General features: G+C 38.7%; 2 long non-coding RNA genes across 3 annotated transcripts in view; one reads left to right on the top strand and one right to left on the bottom strand.

The window, feature by feature from the left end:
- Positions 1–3,848: 3,848 nt before the first annotated feature.
- On the bottom strand, positions 3,849–8,845 carry LOC108281392. The gene is made up of 2 exons (XR_005195228.1): positions 7,470–8,845; positions 3,849–6,631 (listed from the first exon to the last, which is right to left on the bottom strand). It is a non-coding gene; the product is annotated as an uncharacterized LOC108281392 (long non-coding RNA).
- A 235-nt stretch (positions 8,846–9,080) lies between these two features.
- Positions 9,081–25,973, top strand: part of LOC108281391 — a 61,736-nt gene continuing 44,843 nt past the window's right edge. For both annotated transcript variants that reach the window (XR_001815971.2, XR_005195227.1), the window contains exon 1: positions 9,081–9,187. This is a non-coding gene — a long non-coding RNA (uncharacterized LOC108281391). The remainder of the gene's footprint in view (positions 9,188–25,973) is intronic.

Below are 25,973 nucleotides of genomic sequence, written 5' to 3'. Positions count from 1 at the left end.
TAAAATATTATGGTAATTTTAAAAACTTGCATTTTAATGAGCATAGGATTGAGAGCACAATAGACCTAATTTTGAAGCCTGTCTGTGCCATTTATTATCCCCATGAACTTGGGCAAGACACTTAGGCTTTCTAAATTTCAGCTCTCTTATCTGGCGTGTGCCTGTAATCCCAGCTACTCAGGAGGCTGAGGCAGGAGAATTGCCTGAACCCAGGAGGCGAAGGTTGCGGTGAGCCGAGATCGCGCCATTGCACTCCAGCCTGGGTAACAAGAGCGAAACTCCGTCTCAAAAAAATAAAAATAAAAAAAATAAAAGACTAATGAGAACTGTGAAAGGAAATTAAATTTTGGGACTCTAAACTCATTTAGCCAAAGGGAAAAGTCAAGCTGGGAACTGGGTCAGACAAACCCACCTCCCCTTTCGGTTCCTAAATAAGGTTGCTACAAAATGAAAAGCTCCCTCATATTTTGCCCAAAGGAAATTCCTAGTGAACTGTTAAAATTTCACTATGACAATGTTAATTGACAGCTTATCTTCACAGGTACAGTTACCCTGGCCCACCAGACATAAATGCATATCTGATGGCCGCCTTGCCCCATTTTGTCTGTTTGTCTTATACAAAATGCAGATTCCAGGCATTTTTCCTCTGCCCCATTTGTTTACCTCATCTTATGTAAAAAAAGCAGATTCACTGAGCTAAAGGCATGAATAACTATGTTTCCCTACCCTCTTCTTACATGAAAATTGTGTACTTTTCAATTTCCCACCCTTTCCTCTTTAAATTTGGAGCCCTCAAAATCATCTTCAGAGAAGGGCATAGACTTGTCTCCTAGCACATTCTTAACTTTGGCAAATAAATCTCCTGAAATGATTAAGACTTGTCATTTTTCTCAATTGACAGAACTAAGTCTGGAATTGCTTTGAGGATTCAATAGACAATATACATTATCAACACCCTTTACCTGAAGCCCACCAGAACAGCATGAAATTGCCTTGAGGATTCAATAGACAATATACATCATCAACACCTGAAGCCCACCAAAACAGCCCTATTGACAGGTTGGGTTTATTCCTCCTTGCAATTAGTAAGAAACAGAATAGGGAACCAAGGGGTGTCTTAACAAGATAGCGTTATAAAGAACTTCTTATGGGAAGTGGGTTTTGGTTGGGTGAACTGGCAGAGCATCTAAGGAAGTGAGGGCTTGCTCTAGATTGGAGGGTGTCAGAAATTATAGATTTCTGGGTGAATCTATAACTGGATATTTCAATAAATCTTATCCATATGGAAGACAGACTAGTATGAAGATAGATCTATCTTCATGATAAACAATGGTAAAGTAGCAGGCACTCATTTGGTGACAGGAATGTTTAGAACTTTGTGTTGCAGAGTGACCTTATTATTGTCTGATTTTATTATGTTTCCAGACTGCCCTTTTATGACATTCTGTGAGATAGTACATGCTGAAGGGCAGAACACAAGAGTCTGGCCATGAACATTAGACTAGCTTGTATTGAGGTCTAAATGTGAATGTCAGATCAGTTCTAGATGTCATGGGCTGTTTTTGTTTGCTTTCAACATAAATATGTGGCATAGTGTTTAGCACCTGGGTATGTTTAGCTTGTTTAATAAGGAGCTGTGCTAACCTCTGCAGATCAAGCAAACATGAGTAGCTGGACCGCCTTACAGCATCTGAACTGGATCTTCACCTCTTTGGCTATGCCTCTGGTAACACTGATGGATTACATACATACAAACAGAAAACAATAAATGCTAAAGTTAAATTGTTTAGACATAAATAAACTAATCTATGTTAGCATTCGCTCTCTCTCTAAGGAATTATTTTAACAACAAAATGTTTCCTACTTAAGAAAACCATGATTCATAACCTCTGGCCATGAATATCTAAGGGTTGTCAAAGACAGTATTTGGATTTCCTTTAAGTATTAACTAATAATATTTAAAATGAAAAATGTCAGCATTCAATATAGATGAAAATATGGAAAAATAGATTTAAAAACAAGCTTATATAAGAAGACTTTTATTAGCAATTGAGTTAATGCCCCTCTTCAGATGGGGAAAGTTTATCATGTCAGCTGAAGTGTTTTAAACATGCTTAAATTAGGTTTTCAGTTTTGACGTAATAAGCCACTTTGATATGTATGTAATTTAAGCCAAATTGCACCAACAGAACAACTTACAGGCTTCCTAGATTAATCTGCATGACTCACAACAGAAGGCACTTAGGAACACCTGGCCCTGGGCACATGGGAGTGACTGGGCAGTCAGCAGGTAACTTGGGGTATTGGTTTCCTACTCATTTAGCTCCAGAGAGATCTAGCTTAAACTTGAATAAGCTTATTAATGTTCATCTAGTGCTTAAAATGATAAAGGATTTACTAATACCTCAGGATCCAAATAAAGTTGCCACTAATGATCCTAATTTATCCTGGCTGCATTTTAAAGAAGGGGAATAATAAATTACGGCCAATTGAGTTAAAATTATATAACACATTTTTAGTATTCAATAATACCCACACTAGAGTGCTCACTATATGCTAGGAGCTATTCTAAGTGCTTCTTCACAAAGTGACTTATTTATTCACACAATGCGGCAAGGACTCCCATCATCCTCATTTCAAGATGAGAAACTGAGGCACTAACCAAATCACAGCTAGTAAGTGTCAGGGCATTTTCAAACCCATGTGGTCTGGCACTAGAGTCTACGCTTTCAAACCACTATGCTCTACTGCCCCTCTGAGGTGCCACCATTCCTATTTTTGTGACTCTAGACCCTGATTTTCCACCCATCATGATGTAGAAATGTATGCTGAGGAACAAGAGATCATAGAAAGCACTGCATGTTTGGATTCTTTAAAAATTATTGTATGTACAGTTGTGCCCTCCTTTTTGATCATGATGCCTATTTCTGTCTGTTCCTCACTTTTTAATTAGTGATTTTAGTAACAGATTTAGGTTTATTATTTTTTAAAAATTTTCTGTCATTGCCTGTTTTCTATTTCCTTCTACTGGCTTTATTTCATTATTCTCTTATCTAGCTCTCTAACTTAAACAGATTTGTTTACTTGACTTTGCAATGTGTTTTTTTCCTTTCTTCTTCTTCTTTAACACAGGAGCTCACTTTTTCTTCCAGGCTGGAGTGCAGTGGCATGATCATGGCTCACTGCATCCTTGCTCAACCTCCTGGGCTCAAATGACCCTCCCACTCAGGCTCCCAAGTAGCTGGGACAACCTTACACACCTGGCTGATTTCTGTACTTTTTGTAGAGACCAGGTTTTGCCACATTGTCTAGGCTAGTCTTGACTCCTGGACTCAAGTAATCTGCCCTCCTTGGCCTCACAAAATGCGGGGATTACAGGTGTGAGCCACCATGCCCAGTCCCAGTATGTCTTGAACTCAAAATCTCCCACCAGTCATGGATTCTTATTCTCCTTGATTCCTCTTACAACCACTCATGTTAAGTTTTTGTGCCTACCACTCAACAAAAATTGCTCCTCAGTCCCCATGACCTGAATGTTGTCAAATCCTATGGATACTTCTCAGTTCTTCTCCTACTTGACCTACCAATAGTAATAGACCCGGTTGCCCCTTAAGGTTCTTCTTGAAACACTATATTGTTCTGTACTGTTTCATATTCTTGAGTTTCCTAACTGTCCATTTGTCTCAGTCTCAGCTGCTACTTCCTCCTCTTCCCAATTTCTCAACCAAAATCCTCCTGCAGCATTCATTTTAACACCCCCTTCAGTATACAACAGAAATATAAACATGTAATAACGGGTGATAATCATGTTCTTGATTCATTTGTGTTTAAAACAACTGAAAACAAAGAGTTTTAAGCTTTTATTTAAATTAAGAATATTTTATATTTGAACTAAATTTTGAACTTTCTAAATGAAAGTTTATGACTTGAAGTTCACACTGCTGTACTGCTTTAAAACTTAAAAGCAAATAAATTTTGTCAACTAAAATCAAAGTCACTAATATCTGGTCTGCCTGTCTCTACAATGGCCGCACTGTCACCACATCCATCATTCACGGTCAGTGACCCTTAGACCAGTGCTTACACAAGATTTCTTTCAAATATGGCACTGTGGAGATGGCCACAGGAGGTTCTACAAAAAACAAGTGCTCGATTTACCACTCAACACGTTCAGCTTGAAATGACTGCTACCTTTGCCTTCACTTCCTTCACATACACCCGGGTATACAAGTATCTTTTATATCAAGAGTCCTTGTGGAAGTAAATAGAGGGAACTCCTAGGAATAAAGGAAGGCAAAAAACAGGAGGCACCTGAAGCCAAAACCTGGAGCAAATTTTAAGAAGGAAGAGATGTCCCATTTTCACATCTCTGCATGGATCTCCCATGGAGAACTTGAGTTAAATGTAATGATTACACGTGGCAGAAAGATGACTCTCTAGCAGTTTTTCTTTCACACAGGCTGCTAGATTCATTCCACAAGCTCAAAGATTTTAATAAAAAACATTTCTGCTAAATACTTTATATTCATCATCATAAAAAATGCACAGCCATTAAAAAAGGGTCAAGTACCCTAAATGAGAATTGGCAAAGCACAGATCAACTTTACAGATAATTTCCTTCCGTGTTTCTGATAACTCACAAACAGAAATGGAAAACTTTATTTAACAAGTATTTATTTTGGCCAGGCATGGGGTTTACATTTTAGTGTGTGTGCATGGAGGCCGGGAGAAGTGACTAGTATCATGACTAGAAGAACTAGGAGTGACTAGAAGAACTAGTATCATGACCCCAGCTACTGTAAGAGGACTGAGAAATGGGAAGAGCTCATAGCATGAGCGATCAATAACTGTCACTGATGTCCAGGAAAGCCTTCTCTGACACAGGGAAATCTAAGGCAAGACAAAGTGAAGGAAGAAGCTACACAGAGTTGGAGACATTATGTTGTCATTTACAACTCCAAGAAATATTATCTGCCATCTGTTTCCAGTAAACAGCCACACCAAATCTTTAATTTAGATATTCTGATACAAATAACTAAATGCATTAAAAATATGTTTCTTTCTATTTCTACACTTAGCTCAAGTAATATCTTAGCTCAATTACTTTAAGTCTTACGTACCATATAGTATCACTGCTCTTACCTTACATCCTTCAAAAATGATCACCTCCTGAATAAAATCATAATTCAAGGGCTGACAAACTTATTATTGACACACATCTTGACTCCTCATTCATTACTTTTCCATATGTTATTAGTTTCTCATTACCTACCTAAAACTTAGCATTATAGATAATGAAAAGGGTTCTGAACATTACATTAAGAAATTCTAGAATAGTTATAGAGAAAAAAGATTGAATAAAAAAGTTCCTTAAAAGGTTACTATTACTTGCAAACATAGCTCTTTGAAAGACAGCTTCCTATAAACATTTATACACATTAAGATATTATTCTAACACATACTGGCAAGATAGACACTCTGCATATGTCTTCATTTTAGGAAGAAATGAAGCAAGGCTATTTTTAATAATAGACTTAGAAACAACTGATAACTTGTAGTATTTGCGGGTTAATGCAAATACTAGGCAGCACATCACAGCAGAGTGTAACTAAAGCCTAAAATAGTGTTTCATCCTCCACAGCTACCTCTGTGCACTCACACAGGTGACTTTATTTTGCATTGCATTAGTTGCTTCTCTAATACAGTCATCTGATTCGCCCCACCTATTTGTTTCAAGTAATCAGTGTGAGAAAGTCTACTTATTGTTAGGCATATTTGTATATATTTCACTAGTAATTTTACACTTGCTCTGACACACTACACATTAAAAAGCTTGAAATTAGACAATGTCAATCTCATCAGCCAAAACCAGGACTGGATGTGAATATTAATACCTGAATGAAATTACAAAATATACGTCTCCAGTCTCATAAAACATGAACTTTATAAGCACTTTCATAAACATTATGAGCAAAATAGCTTTGACAATAACTGTTTGAAAAAATTAATAATCTTTTATACTGTACATGTGCACTAAAATGCAATAATCCCAAAGTTCATTATATTATGAAGGGGATACTTTGTAAGAATTATATATTATTTTTACATTATTAAATAATTTTGGCAGAGTAAGTCCATAGGACTTAAATGTCCAATCAGCCCTAGTAACTACATCTGGATCAGGAAGCCTTTGTGTGTACAGATACAGACTCCCTATGAAGTTCTCCAGGGTGTAAAGAAGGCCCCAGGGAGATGCCCACTGGGAGTGAGGGCCTGCCTCTCAGCTCAGGGGAGCCTGCAAGCAACAGGGCAGTATGGGGAGGATCACAGGCACAGGAAGGGAGCAGCTGGCAGCTGTAACATCAAACCAGGATGGTTTCTTCTTTTTAAAGAAAATTTTGCGGAGTGTTTACCTACCCCCATCCATACACGTATGCTCTCTAGGAAATGTGAAAGTATAAGTTTCAGAAAAATGATTTTCTCATCCTTTAATTTCTGGTTTTATGATCAAATTCTGAAGACATGGCTACTTTTTGATCAAAATAGTTGACATTTTCATTGCTTCTAGTTTTTCAGCTCCTCCTATGCTTACTGTGTTCGTGTCACTGACGTCTTTGGCTATTTATCATCTCTAGAAAAGAAAAAAAATATTAAAATTTTAGGATGTAGGATTCACAATAAATCTCTTACCAAATTCTCCTTAAATCTCTAAACTCTCTACCTGGCTCAAACTCCAAGATGACCCCTTCAGTTCTTTCCGTGTTTTTCTTTGGAAAATTTCATTTCCTAACTTTTCTACCCAACCTTCTCATCTACTCTTAGGTCTGCAGCCACTGTGATAGTGCCAACTTGCAAACTATCAGGTCCTTCCTGCAGTCTTTCAAAAATCTTCCTACTTCCCCCAGAGTGAAGCCTAAACTATTTAACAGGCATCTAAGGACTTTCAGGACCTGTATTCTATTAACATGTTAATTTATCTTTGCCTTTAACTCCCTCCCCTCATCTCTCAAGGCACAGTGCAGGACTTATCCCGAAAGTACTAAACCTGGATACATCTTTAGGAAAAACACATGTATACACACACACACATAGACACACGCAAAAAGAGGAAGCATAGCTTAGTGGTTACGCTACATAAACTACAACTTGCCTAAATAACCCAGTATTTATGTTTTAATAAAATTAATTGCTTTAATAAAAATACATGAAATTGATCTATCTTCTCTGAAATGCCTTTGGCTAAATTCATCTATCTTTTCTCTGGAATGCCTTTGGTTGTTCAAATATTATACAATGTTCCCATGTGTTACAGAGGAAGATGTCCCTTCATTTATAAAAAAAAGGTAAGATATACCGTAAAAATTTTAGAGTAGGATAAATCTGCAGCTACTCTACTGGAGATATGCTAAATTAGCGTTCTGATTGGAGTTAACTTCCGTTACCTTGAGTGAGAGAGAGAAAATACTTACCATTAATCTAGGGATAACAGAGAAGTTAAACTCCAATTCAGAAATAGAGCAGTTCGAAGTCAGAATCTAGAGTCAGATTACATGGGCTCGATCTAGGAATGTCCCCTTTATTAGGCGTGTAACCTTGGGCATCTGCTTGACTGAGTTGATCGTAGATTCCTCATGGAATGAATATAATAAGACCTGATAAATGCAATCAGACAATGCCTGAAACAGTAGTCCTAATTGGGTATTTTTGTTGTCCCCTTTTTTGAGGAACAAAATCAAAGGCAATTCAATGAAAAGTGCAGGTTTCTTGATATCATCCTAATACTTAGCAAATTAATCATAGAACCCAAGTGAAACTGCCTATACTCTCAAAAAGTTTGAAAAACATGTCTAATACACTCAACATTGTCTTAGTTGATGCTCGCAGATTATCAAAAGTAAGCACATTTATACAGTTTTCATCCTCACACTATCTAAATCTGAGGAAGTGTCGGGAAAGATATGTAAGGGAAGATCTAAGCTGAAAATCAAACCACACTTGAGGCTTTTAAACTGTGACCAAATAGTAATTAAAATTAAGTTTATGCTTCTCTGTCCACCTAAGGGCAAATTAAACCTTAAAGAAAGCAAAGGATAAAATCAGTTTGCCCACAGATTAAAAAATAAAATAACTGAATGTATCTTCTTCAACTCTCCACTTCTAGAGATGAGAACTGCACTGGCAAACAGAGGGCATTCAACACAGCATCTGTTAAAATGAGTAACTCCCAAAAAGTACTATGTAAAAAGCTATATAGTTGTTATGACCCAGTACTGCGGAAAGGTGGTGTTGAAACCTTACTGCAGGTAACCTGTGCGTCATTTTCCAGGAGCCACACACATCCCGAGGGCTTCCGAGGTCAGCCTCCTCATCCCCGCCACAGACCCACATCCCGGCACCACCTTCCCACGACTCCCAGCGGAGGCCCCGGCCTCGGCAGGCCCAGGGGCGGCGCGGCAGCAGTGGCGGGTAGGGCTCAGGGCTGCGTCCCGCCTGGTGGGCGCTCGAAAAGTCCCAGGGTCCCCGGAGTGTGCCCCTCGCCGGCACTCCCCCCGTTCTCCACGTCCCCGTGTGCAGTTTCCCAGGGCCTAGAAACCGTCTAGAGCCAAAGGCGAGGCAGGCGGAAAAGGGCCTCACACCGTCCAGGGGCCTCCACGCGGGAGAGGCTGACGCGGCGCCCAGACACACGCTCCCGGGGTCCCCCCGGCCCAGCCCGCAGCCAGCCCCCGCGGCGCCCCTGGGAGCCTGAGGGGTGTGGGAAACACGCGAGCAAGCCGGCTACCCTTCCCGCCTCTGGCCGCGTCCCCATCAGGCCAGTGCTAGGCGGGCGGTTGAAACCCGGGGATCACTACCGACAGAGCACAGAGCGCTCACCAGGGCGGCCCGGGCCAGGTATGCCCATGGACAGCGCTACCTGCTCCCATCACGCACTCGCCCGCGCGCCCAAAGTGCGCACGCGCGGCACCCGGAACCAGTAGGAATCTAGGTTCGAGGGTAACTGGGGCCAATCACAGCGTGCCTGGTGTGTGGGCGGTGTCTCCCCGTGTTGCGCGTGCGCAGAGCTGCTGCGCACTGGCGTCCTTGGCTTTTCCGCGGCCACGGGAGGTGAAGGGAAGTGTCAGTCGCTAGCCTCCCTGAGCCGGCTCGGCCAGCGCGGGTGCTCAGGAACTTCTGTCCCGTGGGATCTGAGGTTCTTTCACATCTAAGTGGGCCGTGTCTCCAGCTTCCCTCCTTTCTGTCCTGCTGAGGTGTCCCTGCCTCGCCCACAAGGCATTTAGGTCTGGGCAGGCCGCCTCTGCCCCCATCACGATCCTTTTATTTTCCTGTTTCATTCTTTCTCTCACTTTCCTATTTGCTAAACCAAACGTTTTCCTTCCATAGGCATGACCCCTTTGAAGGCTACCCATGCCTCGACATATCTGACATTTGACGTTTTACCCCAAAAATTGACTATTTTCTAAAGCTAGTTTGATCCTATCCAACACAGTTTTTTCAGCAAGGGTGTAAGTCTGCAGGCTCTAGACATGCGTGGTCTGAGTTTGAACCCATCTGCTACTAACTTGTATTGCCTTGGAAGACTATCTAACCCAGGGCTTCAGTTCTCATAATATATCAACTGAAACTTTATAGGCTCACTGTAAGCCTTAAGTTGAAACATGGAGCGTATCAAAATTGTGCCTGGCACGAGGTAAATGTTCAAAAGTTAGTATTGTTATTAGGTGCTGGGCACCTTTTCTAGGCCTTGGAATATAGGGATCAAAGTCCCTGATGTCCTGGATGTTTATAATCTATTGTGAACACTTCGCTATTCTTTTGGAAACAGATCTTTATTTTCATAAACACTGATAATTTTCATTGTGTGAAGTGTGATCTCAAATGATACTTTTCTAGTATTTCATCATTATATTTGATTCTTTTTAAAATTTGGGTACTGTTGAGGAAAAGTGACAATGAAATTATTTTGTTAACATGGCTAGCAAAATTCATGCGGGGTTGCCACACTGGGGCGCTGGCAGCTTTATGAATCATGTTCAAAAGTCACTCTTGTGTTCATGGTTCTTTTCACTACGACCACCATTATTCAGGGTGAGGTTTTTCACACCTATTATAAAAGTTTATCTGCAGAAAATGGTAATGAGCTTGTTCTGGTTGGCATCCTGTCGTTTTCCCAAGTACATACTTGGAAGAGAGTGAACAAGAGATTTAAACATGGGTGAATAGATGTTTTGCAGTGGGCTAAAAAAAACACTTACTTTACTAGAACAGTTGCTTTATATTCTGCAGCAATTTTGCAAAGTTTTGAAGTGGAAGAAAAAGATAGTGATGGAATGCTGCTAAAAGAAATACTAGAGAATAACATCTTTGGTGCTTGTTAATCTCATTTTTTTTTTAAGCTGTCAATTACATGTTTGGTGACTGCTTTGAAAGTTCTGATTCTGTTGCCTGTGGATCCACAAAGTAGCTTAGGAAGCCTGATGGCAGAATACAAAAATTGTCTTAAAAGGTTTCATAGATACTCACAATCTTTGTATTGAAGAGTATGATGAAACTCCCCAAGTCCAGTTAGGGCAGTGCTGGGAATACAAGGTGAGAATTTGGGAGAATTTACCACAAAAATGTTGTGTGTGTATTCGTCCATTCTTGTATTGCTGTAAAGAAATACCTGAGACTGGGTAGTTTATGAGGAAAAGAAGTTTAATTGGCTCACAGTTCTACAGGTTGTGCAAGCATGGTGCTGTCATCTAACTGCTAGGCTCCTGTGGGAGGCCTCGGGGAGCTTTTATTCATAATGGAAGGCCAATCAGGAGCAAGAGAGAAAAGTGGTGGGGAGGTGCCATAATTTATCACAACCATATCTTGCAGGAACTCAGTATCAGGAAGTCAGCATCAAGCCATGAGAGATCTACCTCCATGTCCCAGACAATTCCCACTGGGCCCCAGCCTCCAACATTAGGGATTGCAATTCAGCATTGAGATTTGGTGGGCCATATATTCAAAACATGTCAGTGTCATTTTATGAAATATTCTGGGCTAAAAAAGTGGATCCACAAGCAACTTTTAAAAAGAAGATAATTAACATCTCAGTTGATAGTTTCTAACATGAATCCTAAATAGGCCAAGTGTGCAGCATACTTGCGGTTTTGAATCAGACACTATATGTGATCTCTCTTTTTCTTAGTTCTAACCAAGAAATAGATACTAAGTCTTAGAAAGTTTTAAATACTTTGGACACAATAACATTTTTTTAACAAAGCCCTAGAGCAACATGTTACTGGACTTTCTGAGCAAAGAAAGTCAAGTAAGTGATAAAGAAAACTGACTCCTTCAAAATCCATTTTGAATGTAACATCAGAAAGTTGTTTTCCCCCTTGTAAATTAGAGGCATATGTCAGAGATATTGGGGGTTCAGTTCCAGACCACCTCACTAAAGTGAATATCACAGTAATGCATGTCAGATGAAGTTCTAGACAGCATCTCATTCCACATAAGGCTATTTTGTCTACACTGAAAATCTGTTGTGTAGTGTAGCCACCTTTATAAATGATCTTAACTTGATCTTCTGGATAACTTGTGGCAGTGTCTACATTAATACTTACTGCTTTACCTTGTACTTTTATGTATGGAGACAACTTCTTTCCTTAAACCTCACGAGCCAATGTTTTCCAGCTTTAAACTTCTCTTCTGCAGCTTTCTTATGTCTCTCAGTCGTCATAGAAAAGGAGATAATTAGGGCTTCTTTCTGGATTAGACATAAGCTTAAGGGAATGATATGTCTGGTTTGAATCTTCTATCCAGACTACTAAAACTTCCCCCCGGTGAGCAAAAAAACTGTTTCACCTTCTTATTATCCCTTTATTCACTGACGTAGCACTTTTGATGTTTTTTCAAGAACTTTTCCATTGCATTCACGACTTGGCTAACCATTTGGCACAAGAGGCCTAGCTTTCAACCTGTCTCAGCTTTTGACATGCCTTCCTTGCGGAGCTTAATCATTTCAAGCTTTTGTTTTAAAGTGAGAGACTTGCAAGTCTCTCTTTCACTTGAACATCTAGGGGCCTCTATAGGGTTATTAATTGGCCTAATTTTAACATTATGTCTCAGGGAACAGGGAGACTTAAGGGGAGGGAGAGAGATGTGGAACAGCTGGTTGGTGGTGCAGTCAGAACACACACATTTACCAATTCAGTTTGGTCTTACATGGATGTGGCTCTTGGTGCCCCCAAACAATTGTAATAGTAACATGAAATATCACTTGCCACATATCACCATAACAGATATAATAATAAGAAAACACTTGAAATATTATGAGAATTACGAAATTTGACACAGATACATGAAGTATGCACATGCTCTTGGAAAAATGGCACTGATAGACTTGCTCAACACAAGGCTGCCACAACCCTTCAATTTATATATATATGACAGTATCTGCGAAGCACAGTAAAGCAAAGTTTACAATAAAAGTATGACTAAATAAACTTTTACTCCCTCAGGTTTTACAATTAATCAAACCACTTGGGAAAGTCAATTACTTGGCCTGAAAACCCTGCATTTTGTTTAGAAAACTAAAAAATACGCTATTCCCTCATATTTATTCTTTTTATGTGCAATACTGTTAAACTCTTAATTCATGTTCACTGATCAAATATAATCTGTCTGACTTATGCTAAACATATTCAGGTCTTATTTTCTTCACTAGTGTCAAGATGAGCTGGTTATAGCTTAGACTAGAATAATTAAGGTTTGAAATTTTGATGTTTCAGAGTCCAGGAATCCTTTACACTCAGCAATATTCTTTCTTTTCCATAATGATCTAAAAAAGAAGTCATGTCATAAAGCATTTGAAGTATAAGAAAATGGTTAGAGAAATTTAACCATTTTATGGAAAGGGAAGTAGGAAGTTTCCAGAAGAGCAGGATCTTTAGTGACCTAATGAAAGAGTTGCAATATAATTTTAGGGAAAATATTGATAAGGATAACTACAATAATAAATGTTAAAATCTCTCTTGAAAGACCCTAATGTCCAAATGTCACTTTGAACATTTTCTTAAGAGGATTACTTTATTATTTTATTATTTTTTAATTTTTTTATTTTTTCCCATTTATTTATTTTATTGCATTTTAGGTTTTGGGGTACATGTGAAGAACATGCAAAATTGTTGCATAGGAACACACGTGGCAGTGTGATTTGCTGCCTTCCTCCCCATCACCTACATCTGGCATTTCTCCCCCTGCTATCTCTCCCCAGCTTCCCACCCCACACTGTCCCTCCCCTATTTCCCCCCAACTGACCCCAGTGTGTAGTGCTCCCCTCCCTGTGTCTGTGTGTTCTCATTGTTCAACACCCGCCTATGAGTGAGAACATGCGGTGTTTGATCTTCTGCTCTTCTGTCAGTTTGCTGAGAATAATGGTTTCCAGGTTCATCCATGTCCCTACAAAGGACCCAAACTCATCGTTTTTGATGGCTGCATAATATTCCATGGTGTATATGTGCCACATTTTCCCTATCCAGTCTATCGTTGATGGGCATTTGGATTGGTTCCAGGTCTTTGCTATTGTAAACAGTGATGCAATGAACATTCGTGTGCACGTGTCCTTATAGTAGAACAAGTTGTAATCCTTTGGATATATACCCAGTAATGGGATTGCTGGGTCAAATGGAATTTCTATTTCTAGGTCCTTGATGAATCGCCACACTGTCTTCCATAGTGGTTGAACTAATTTACACTCCCACCAACAGTGTAAAAGTGTTCCTATTTCTCTACATCCTCTCCAGCATCTGTTGTCTCCAGATTTTTTAATGATCGCCATTCTAACTGGCGTGAGATGGTATCTCAATGTAGTTTTGATTTGCATTTCTCTGATGACCAGTGATGATGAGCATTTTTTCATATGTTTGTTGGCCACACGTATGTCTTTTATTATTTTATATTAAATCAAGTCTACTTAAACATGTCAGATGGCTGGATCTCAGTTAAAGGAAATATATAGTGAGGATAAATAAAAAAAAATAGATCATATTATTTTGGGGATGAATATTTATAACCATTGAATTATGCAGAAAAATATTTAAACTAGCAACAAAAGATTCTTATATATAAATGTAAAATTTTGGGGGAACATGAAAGTACAAATAAGTAAGAAGGAACTTAATGTAGATAAGCCTTTCTTAGAGGTAGTGAGGGAAACTGACAAGGGACACTCTGATGTTAAGTCATATAAAGTATGCGAGTTTTATTTGGTCAGATATAAATTCTTAATTGTCATGTTGAGAGACAGAACAGGAATAGCAAGAAAGGCAGGAATACGGGATTGTAGGTAGTAAAGGCTCTAAAGTTGGAAAAATTGTGTCTGAGTCCTTTCATCATCAGATAATTCTATCAAGAAGGACCAAGAAAAAGGAAAGACACTGCTATTATTTACTCACTGAATACCCATCCATGTCAGGCCATTTATCAAGTATTTTAATTGCATGCCAACCACGTGACTTGGGACAAGTTAATTCTCAAGCCACAGTTTTCTTGGAGATGATACTATTAGAATTGTGTGAGAATTAAGCTATTCAATACATGTAAAACACAAACATGATAGCACAAAGAAAGTAAGTATACTATAACTATTCTAAAAATTATGTCTGATTTTGTCACACTGTGCTGGTGCCTCACTTTACCTCTGGGGTCTGTTTATTCATCAGTAAAACTCAGGGAGAGGGAGGTTAGGTTAGCTGATCTCTAAGATTATTCATAAAGTGTTCTGGTTCTTTTGTTTTAGAGAGTGAACAGGCAAAGAGAATAAAACAGACTGAATGGGAAAGAGATTTGATAGATTCTAATTATTTTAAAGTACCCAGTTGAGCAGGCTGTCTACTTGGAGGCTAAGCTTTAAAGCATTTTTTCTTCACTTTAAATCAGGTATTTAGTTGATAATTCTTTTCAGATCTGTGGTATTGAAAATGATGTTGTTGACCTTTAGTCTAAGAGATTTGTAGACATAGCTTATCTGATTAGAAGGTTCATGAACCTTCAGAAAGTGTAAAGTATGTACCATGTACATGTATTTTTTTGGAGACAAGCTGTATATCACATTGTTTTCAAAAGCATAGGTGACTCCCCTTCTAAATTCTGATAATTACTGATTTAATCCTTTCTACATACCCCATTCTATACCCCAGGATTTCTTTCAGAGCATTTACAGGGGGACAAAAATATCTTTATACTGTGACTATTGAGAGGACTAGCTAGCCACGCATCTCTTCCCCACACCTCTTTGTTACCCATTTTTCAACTGTTCCTTTGAAATTTTGTATTATCTGTGCAGTCTTTCAGCTTATGTACATAGATATATACTGCTGATAATTTCCTTTCAGGAAAAATGAACACCAGGGGCATTTTTTGGAGTTCTACCCACAGAAAGGGCTTCCTTTGCCACAGTCGTTGACAGTTCCTGAAGAATGGGGCTGCTGAGGGGGTTTCCTGGATGGGGCAGTAATCTTGCAGTATTCCACTTTTAGATGATACCAGCATGTCACATAGAATCATCTGTAAGCCAGACTCAGTATTTTCTTCATATATAAAACTACAACTTATAATAGAGTGCTACTGTGCACACTATTCTTTGACTTTTGCTTCGGACGTCTCCCAGTTGTTGAAGGGCAGAAGAGGTTGAACGGTTACGTAGTGGCTTAGAGTCAGACATTCTATCTCTACTAGGGTCCAGTAGCAGTCCAGGAGCTATCGAAAAGAGAGCACTCTGTGTGCAAATGATGACAAAATTGTGCTCCAACATCCTGAAGTTTCTCATTGTGCTTCTACAGTGACCTCGCAAAGGTTCTAAACAGCATTTGCACCTGCCACAAACACGTCAGATACTTTTGGATCTGCTGGGTCATGAGGCCCCAATAGCAGATCAACTTGTATAACAGCCCAGACCTATCTGTAGAGCAGTATTTTCCTCTGGTCACCATTCAATACTGACAGCCTCTAAGATTTATCATCAAAAAGGTCAAAGTAGCACACTACAGATCCAAAGAGGCCTTTGCCCTGTATCTCAGTGTGCCCTCTGAATGCTGGACCTCTCGCCAAGACGTCCAAAAAGGTGGGAATGCATTGAATTTTTAGGTATTTATTCCCTTTCCTGGAATTCATATGTGTTTCTGGTCAGGGTGCCTGGGATCTTTGTGACTTTGTGCTCACCAGGTCTGATCAGCACTGTGGAGGGCCAGCGTCATGCCCTGTGGAATGCAGAGGTCACCAAGATTCCCATGGACTACACTATTATATAGGACTGAAGAGTTAATGTTGATATAGTCTTAAAGTTAGACAATTTTACAGATTCTGCCAGCCGACAGCAAATTGTTTCAGTATCCTTCATTAAAGAATATAGACATAAAAGCATTCACCAGATTCATAGCTATGTAATGTGGTAATGGATTATATTCATTTTTTTTTCAATTAAATACACACACACAACTGAACAGCAGCTACCATTGAAGTCACCATATGGTTAAGTTTATGGTATTTTATTTCTGTTTTCCAAGATCCAAGTTTCCTAAACAGTCCCTGCATCTTTTAGGTTCCTGATGGAGCTCTCTTCCATTTCTCTCCACGTCTCTTCCATGAGGTTGGTATTACTTTTATTACTTTGATAGTGGACAGTTCACCTTTACATTTCTTCTGTAATAGTTGTCAGTCCGCAACTCAGGAAACCCATATAGAAATATTTCCAGGGCCGAGTATTTTGATTCCAACTTTGCATTTTGGAATTGGAAAAAAAAATACACTGAATAAATTTGGGGACTTTCTGGCCCTGTGTGAGATAGAGCTGTGCTAAAACTACATTAATCAATTCTGTAAACCCCTACTTTGACTAATGAACCATAATAACACTTTGGGTTCCTAAAAATAAGTATCACTTTAGAGCCTGTGAAGAGTATTTATTTCTCTTCCACAAAGCACAATGACATGGTAAATAGATTCAGAAACCTTTGGAAATGGATAAGAGGAAGACTTAAATTATTAATTTCTGACAGTATAGTGTTGTTCCCCCCTAAAGAGATCAGACTTCGATTCCATTCAGAAGGCTCTTGGCCTCTGAATAGGGCTATAAATTATATTGTGGTGATTAGAGTGAGACATCCATTTGTTTACTAGCCATAAAAGCTTTCTGTTTGATTATACAGATAAATAACTTAAGGCTCCCCTTTTCCAAATCTTTCTTAGATTCCTTTTTTGAACTGGAAACTTGAATTTTAGCCAAATGCGATGGTGGCGCGTGCCTGTGGTCCCAGCTTGAGGGGCTGAGGCAGGAGGATTGCTTGAACCCAGGAGTTTGAGGCTGCAGAGCTATAATTGTGCACTGCTTTCCAGCCTGCTCAAAAGAGTGAGACCCCATCTCTAAAAAAATAAAACATAAAAAAGTAGAGCTTCTCAAGGAACTGGGAAATATAGTTTATAACTTTATCCAAGTTGATGTAGCGCAATCCAGCGAAAGATAGGTGCACGGTTGATCACAGTTTAATATGGTGTGCACACTCACACTGAAATTCATGCAAAATGCTATGGTATTACACAAGAATTTAGGACTTAAAGAAAATCAGAAAATGCTACATGGAGTGATTTGTGGGCAGAATTTCAGAAGGAAAATAGGTGATGGGAGTGATGTGAGAGCATTTCTGGCAACATCCCAGATAAAGCATTGACAAATGATGAATAGTTTACCATAACCGGAATCTGTGACGCATTGCATGCAGAGGAGTAACTTGAGCTGAGGCTAGATCTCACTTTTTCTGGCATGGTGTGAAAAACAATCTCTAGCTCAGCAATTGTGCATGCATTTTATAAAGATAATTTAGGCTGGTAAAAATTTACCTACACTCATCAAAATAGGACACACATTGAGATTTTAATTGAACAGTGATTCCATATTTTGTATTGATTAAGTACATAAGACACATTGCAACAGTTCAGTTAACAGTTACTTTTTTCTAAACCATAATATAAGTGGTCAAATAGTGTTTTAATTATTTGGAAAACTTTCTTTTTTTCTGATTATTTTTTTCTTTTTTTTGAGGAAGAATATTAAAGCTAGATATGGCTTTGTGCGTATGTGAATGGTGATCAATTATGAACGTGTGAAACCAATGCTTTCACTACTGTCTGTATGAACCACAGAGTAGGCCTTCATCTTGAGACCTAACAGGATTTAATAACACAGGATCATGATGTGTTGTATTATATATCAGCAGAGGTAGGACATAGCACTCGGTTTTGCCAGTTTTCAGTCAAACACCAGTCAAATTTGTCGCTAAGAAGATTTTTTTAGATGATATTAACATTTCAATCAGTAGACTTTGAGTAAAGCAGATAACCAACCATAATGAGAGTAGGCCTCATCCAGTGAGTTGAAGACATTAAGATAAATGATTCAGGTTCCCCAAGGAAGAGGGAATTTTGCCTTCAGACTGCCTTCAGGCTTGAGACTGTAACATCAATTCTTTCCTGGGTCATCAGCCTGCCAGTCTGACCTGCAGATTTTATGCTTGTCAGCTCCCCAAATTGTGTAAGCCAATTCTTTAAAATAATATATATATGTATATACATATATATATACACTGTTTTACGCATATACACACACACATATACACACATAAACACACACACACATATTCTCTGGAGATAACACATACACACACACATATTCTCTGGAGATAACTGACTAGTACAATATATTGTAAAGCACCTATGAAGCATAAATATATTTTATGTGTAGACTTTGGTTATTTCAGCATATATTGTACTAGTCAGTTATCTCCAGAGAAGATATATACACATACACACACACACATACACACACACACAAACATTCTTACACATATACACACACACATACACACATATTCTCTGTAGATAACTGAGTAGTACAAAAATAAACCAAACATTCTTTTAAAACATCAAGTTTAAAAGCAGATTTTTGGGTGCACAAAGAAGTTACTGTTTAAGTTTTTTAAAGCATTGTCAATTTGAATAAATCTTTGATAACTTATAATCAAAACTGGATTATTTATAGTGTTGGAAACAATATTGGCATGAGTAATTGAGTTTAAACATGATCTCCAAATTCAATTTTTACCACCAATTTTCTAACTATTTACAATGAATCAATTGACTCTAAAACAAAAAGATGTTTTTCCTATTTAACTTTATTATAGGGCTGCAAATAACTATTGAAATAGCAAAAATATTGAAATACAGGGGAGGAAAATATCATCGCCAAGTTGATGATAAGCACTGGAAAGCGACATGGATGAATCTGGAAACCATCACTCTCAGCAAACTGACGCAAGAACAGAAGACCAAACACTGCATGTTCTCACTCATAAGTGGGTGTTGAACAATGAGAACACATGGACACAGGAAGGGGAATATCACACACTGGGGTCTGTTGTGGGGTGGAGGGCTAGGGGAGGGATAGCAGAGATGGGGAGATTGGGGAGAGATAATATTGGGAGAAATACCTAATGTAGGTGACAGGCAGATGGAGGCAGCAAACCATCATGGCATGTGTATACCTGTGTAACAGTCCTTGCAAGATCTGCACACGTACCGCATAACTTAAAGTACAATTAAAAAAAAATCTAAAACAAAATATCCAGATTTACTGGCTCACATCTGTAATCTCAATGCTTTGGGAGGCTGAGGTGGGAGAATTGCTTGAGGCTCAGAGTTCAAGCCCAGCCTGGACAGCATGGTAAGACCTGATCTCTACATAAATGAATTTAAAACAAATAAAATTCAACATGGAATATACAGATTGGAAAAATAGGACAGTATGGTTATCATAGCAAAAATATATAATTGTGCAAATTTATGGTTGCTGTGAGTTGAATTGTGTCCCCTAAAAATTCAAATGATCAAGTCCTAAGTCCTCGTACCTCAGAATTTAACTTTACTTGAAGATTATTTCTTTATAAAGTGAGAAATTTGGAGACAAACCCCAACATAGGGAGAACGCCACGTAAAGTTGAAAGCAGAGATCAGATGCTTCAAGAAAGCCAGGGAATACCAAAGATTGCCGGCAAACAAGCAGAAGCCAGGGAGAATCATGGGCCAGATTATTCCTCAATTCTGCAGGCACCATGATCTTGGATTCCTAGCTGTGACACAATACACTTCTGTGATTTAAGGCACTCAGTTTGTGGTACTTTGCTGTAGCAGCCTTTCTAAAGCAACTTAATGATACTTGTCAATTTTTCTTTAATAAACATAATGAAGAAATGTAACTGTTAAGTTTCTGATTACTCAACTAATCTCAGAATTATTTTAGATTGAGTATCCCTTATCTGAAATGCTTAGGACCAGAAGTATCTAGGATTTCAGAATTTTTTTTTGATATTTGAATAGTTTCATAGGTATCCTGAAATAACCAGTCTACACATAAAATATATTTATGCTTCCTAGGTGCTTTATACATCTAGCCTGAAGGTAATTTTATATATTTTGAATAATTTTGTGTATGAAATAAAATGTGCACACTGAACCATCAGAAAGCAATGGTGTCACAATCTCAGCCATCCACATGGACAATCTGTGGTTGTTTGTCATGCCCATAATTCCTGACTTTGAATTTATATGCTACCAATAAGGAATCAATTCTTTACACTTATTTATACATAATTAACAGACAGTAAAAAAAAGACATACAGTTAGTACAGTGAAAAATTAATATGTTCAGAGTAATTAAGCAGCATAGTAGCATCCCCTGAACACTTGTATCAGCTATTAAACAATAGCAGCAACAAGCAGCAGGCATTCAATTTTCACTTATGATGTGGCGTTTTGATTAAAATGTTACTATACACTGCATTTTATTTTACTTTTGGGTGAGAACATCAGAAGCAGTTCAGGGACCAAGAAGTGAGAGCTCTAGAGATGAGAGACATTCTGCTGGGTGGCTTTTTAAAGCTTCCTGCAGAGTCCTTTGCCTCATTAACAATGACTTTTGTGTAAGAAGTCTGTCTTTGATTTTATAGACTGACATGACTTCTTGGTCTGTTACAAATGCTTACTGCTCTAGTCCTTCAATAAGCCCATCACTTCTTCACCAGGTCATCTATAGGTGCTTTATCTGCAGTGTAAACATCATCTTCATCATCATTCTTCTAATGATCACCTTGACTCATAGTCATTGTCACCTGTTCATCAATCAATGAATGAACAACTGCAGTGTCATCATGGATAGTAAAAACTTCCATATCTACTTCTTTCAGCCTACTGACAGTCTCGGAAGTTATATATTTCACATATGGCAGGAGGTCAGACTTGTTTATTTCAGCTTGACATAGAGAACCCTTCAAAGTCACCACCTTGTTCATCACCATCTCTGAACATACTTGCAGGCCAGATGTTGCACCAGACATGCGCAATTGTGTCTCTAGTCATTGTGTTCCAAATCTTAGAAGAGCATATGTGGCATCTTTCATGCCAAACTCTTTTTGAAAACTTTCCAGAACCATGCTCTGTACACTGCTGATACCATGCTGTTCAAGAAAGTGTTTTTATATTTACTCTTCTAAGGTGTGAAAGGAAAATACGTCTCGGGACCCCCAAATCACTAAGCAAATGAAAAAGTCAAGCTGGGAATTGCAGCAGTTAATTTGCTTCACATTTTATTTCTAAATAAAATAGCTACAAAGATTAAAAAGAAAGAAAATGAAAAAAAAAAGAGAAAGAGAAAGAAGGAGGAAAGGAAGGAAAAAAAGAAAGAAAAAGAGAAAGAAAGAAAGCTACATACCTTCCTCACAATTTGCCCACTTGGAAATTCCTTAAGGGCCCAAGATCTTTACCCTAAAATGATTCTGTTGAATTTTACTCTGACAATGTAAATTGATGGCCTATCTAAACAGGTGCAGGACAAAGGACACAACCCTAAGTCATCCCTCTGCTCCTCTGAGACAAATATACATCTGAGTGCTTCCTCTAATGTAAAAATGAAGATTCACTGAGCTAGTCATATGAAGGCATAAGTGACCATTATTCCTCTACCCACCCCCTGGTCCCTGCCAACATGTAAATTTTGTATTCAGTGAAAGGCTGATCAAAGACAAAAAAGAATGTAACCATTTGTCTCTTATCTATCCACACATTTAAAAAATGTATTCCTTTTCTTCCCAATATCCACCTTTTCCCCTTTAAATATTGAAGCCCTCAAAAATCATCTTTAGAGAAAGGCACAGACCTGCTTGCTTGGTGCACATCTTTAACCTTGGCAAAATAAACATTCTAAATTAATTTAGACCTGTCTCGGATACTTTTGGTTTACAAAGGATACCCTGGTCACGTGGCTGAATTAATGAAGTCACATTTGGGAGAAAGCACGTGGCATAAGTGTTTTTCATGAAAATTTCAGCTGGAGGAAGAGCGGTACAGTTGTCAAGGAATGACAGAATCTTGGAGTTGTCATCCAGTCCCCAGTCCGGCATTCCTGCAGTGACCATGAGCCACTGGTACAAAATGATTGCAAAACCAATCAGAAAAGATGCCCCTGGTGATCCATGCCCTTTATTAGCATAATAATGGACTGGTAAAAAAGTCACTCCTGAAAACAGTTTAAGGATGTAAGTTTTGCCTAACACAACAAGTTTACATGTATGCATGCCTGCAGCGTAACCACATCCCAGAATAGCTGTTGTGTTCTTGGCATCCATCATTCCAGTAGGGGCTCTCTCATCAGCTGTAGCCAGTGTTTTTCTGGGGCATTAAAACCAGTACTGTGATGTTTCATCAGCATTATAGACTTGTTCTGGTATCAGATTTTTATCACTGATGATCCTGGCAAAGTCACTCATCAATTTCTCCACTGCTTTGTGAATAGCAGATGCTTTATCACCACAAATATTTAAAAATTTAATGCTGTATCTTTTCTTAAATTTCTGTAACCAGCCTATTGACATTTACATTTTCTTCAATTTTTAGTTCATCATGATAAATACTCACTTGTTTTGACATCAATATACCATTGGGTGTCATGTATTCACTGCAATACTGATGGATCTACTCTTTCTATTCAATACATGATTAAGATCTTCATTTTTAGCTTTATGCAGCATTTCTCTATTTTTTAAAATTAACTTCTGTTTATCATTTTCAGCAGAGAAGTTCCACAGTTTATTTTTCTGTTTCTTTGGGTCATATATAATGGTCATTCTAACACCATACTCTTCCATAAGACATTTCATATTTACACTGCTGCCATGACTCTTCAACATCTTAACATTCTATACTACAGACAAATACAAATGCTTTCTCTTTTTTGTATCACAGTTACCCATAGGGGTATCCACAGGCCATTTTGACATTTCTAAGAATAACTTTACACAACATATCAGAGAATAAATAGAAATACTCAGGGGGGATATGTGCTTTTACTTTGGCTCCATGAAGGATATCATGGAAGACTGCTGATGGTGCCTCTGTCCTGCACACTTGCCATTTAATTAGCTTTGGTGGGCTTAAGTGGAGAGATATGGGCATTATCAGAAAGGATATATTGCAGCTGAAGGCGACTGGGAGGGTCTTTTTTTCCCTTGGGGATGGTAAACAAACTGTTTTGTGCATTTTAACTGTAACTCATCATGAGGTCACACAAGGTCTCAAGTCAAAATTATACATACTTAATACTGAGAAATTATGTCTGGCAGGGTACCACATGGCTCTTTTGTATGAGGAGTACAAACTATATCTTCAGCATCATAGAAATAAAGACATTGAAAAATATAACAGGTTAAAGGTTAATTTATCATAGATTTAAGAACTATTTATTCTTTAAACTCTGATATGGTTTGGATCTGTGTCCCTACTCAAACCTCATCTCCAATTGTAACCCTCATGTGTCCAGGGAGAGAGGTGATTGGACCATGGGGGCGGCTTCTTCCATAATGTTCTCCTATAGTCCGTGAGTTCTCATGAGGTCTGATGGTTTTATAAGGGGCTCTTCTGGCTTTGCTCATCTCTCTCTCTCTCTCTCTCTTGCCACCTGGTGAAGAAGGTGCCTGCTTCCCCTTCACCATGATTGCATCCTACGGATGCAAAGTAATAGTGCAGTTTCAGGTATCACACTCATCAAATCAAGAGAAAATCTTTCTTCTGTGAATTCATTTCTAGAACTCTCCTGCAGACCAACCTTCACATCTCTGGGGCTATAGCATTGCACACCTACCCTTATGCAAGTTATCGTTAAAAGGTAAAGGATCCTTGTAATTTAATTAGATCTAAATTTACCCAGATGCCTGAAATATTGAGGATTTATCTCCCCCCAAGGAAAAAAATGGAATAATATATTTGGTACAGGCAACTAATAATTGTAGTTCCCAGGATCTGCTTTGTAAGTCTTGCTATCCACATAGGAATGTGTAGGACATTACGAGGGTAAGAGAATGGGGAAATAAATGAAATCCTATCTCCGCTTTAGTCCCTTTTATTATCAACTTCCTTTTCTTGTCTTGTACTTCTTAGAGACATCTGACACCTTCTAGGTTCCCAGAAGCCAACAAAATAACCCACCATCACCTGTGGACTCGGCATGTTTTCACCCCTCAGTGCAGAGAAAGAAATGTTGTTATTGGCCTGTGGCCAATTTGTTTCTGCATCCTCTCTTCTCAAGAAATGTGTTGCTTTGGTTATGTCTTCTTGCTGCTGCAGCTACTTCTCTAATGGCTCCTTCCTATTAATTAATTTAAAACCTTGCTCAAATCTTTTCATTTTCAAGCAATACAACTAACAAGCTGAAAACAATGCACCTGTTTTGTTGTTGTTGCTGCTGTTCTTGTGAAGAAGGTAAAAAAGTCATATTCTCTTTGTTAGTTTTCAACAAACTCTGAAACTAGGAAGAGAGTCAGGCAGACGGAGATCAAGTAAGATTTGTGAGTTATAGAGCTGCTTAAAGGAAATGGGTTCATGAAGTGCCATGTGAAGCAGTAAGAAGCTTTAAGTCTTCCTTGTTTCTCTCATTTTGAGTGGAGTATTGTCTCTTTCCTATAAAATTCTCCGGAGAGGGAATAAGCAGTCTCTCCCATCACCTGTCTCCTTTCACATCCAAGTTTCTTGAGACTGGGTAATCTTAACTACTACCTTTAACAACTTCTGAACATCCCATACCTCTATTTGGCTTCTGATCCCCATCACTTAGCTGAGACTATCCTCCCTAAATGAACAAGGTCTAATTACAAAGCTCAAGGAACGATTTTAAGTCCTTATCTTAACTGGTTTCTTGGAAGGATTTTGTGTCACTTAGTGTGCTTTTTGTCGAGAAGGAGCGTCTCACTTGGAAAACACCACTGCACCAGTCATAACTGGTTCAGGTTCTACATTTTTCTGCAGTTGATCAGTTTTGGGCTCGTTTCTCTTGCCAGACCTGTAAGTGTGTTTGTTTCCTGAACAGTCAATTCGCATCTGTCTTGCCTTCTCTCTCACTCTCCTCACTTCTAAAGTTTTTTTTTTTTTTCCTTCCTATTCATACCACAGCTTCCCCTCTACTGCCACATGTGTAGCTCTGGACCTGTGTGTGTTATTTCCAATTATTAATAAATGCTTCCACAAGAAAAACCTTATGGAATGGGTGTCTAGACTTAAATTGGACTCAAAGCCTCTAGAGGGCTGTCACTTACCATCATCACTGCTTTTCGTAAATTTGTAAGGAACAGAATTTCTTGTATTGGGCATTGTTCAGTGTTGTGAGCCCAACCCCCAAATTCCCAGTACCAGCAACTTGCCGGGCCTTTACCTACTCAGTCCTTCAGTCTTCCTGCTGTTATTTATCTATTCATCCAAACACCCATACAGCCAACCAGGCATTCATCCAACCATCCATCCATCCTTCCTTCCATCCATCCATCCCTCCATCCATCTTCCCAACTACCTAACCATCTATCCATCCACCCAGTTCCATTTTAGCAACCACCCCTTTCACAATTCTTGGTGCC

Source organism: Cebus imitator, unplaced genomic scaffold (assembly GCF_001604975.1).
Source record: "Cebus imitator isolate Cc_AM_T3 unplaced genomic scaffold, Cebus_imitator-1.0 Scaffold226, whole genome shotgun sequence".
In the NCBI taxonomy this organism is placed as follows: Eukaryota; Metazoa; Chordata; class Mammalia; order Primates; family Cebidae; genus Cebus; species Cebus imitator.
This window is presented reverse-complemented; position numbering and strand designations above follow the sequence as displayed.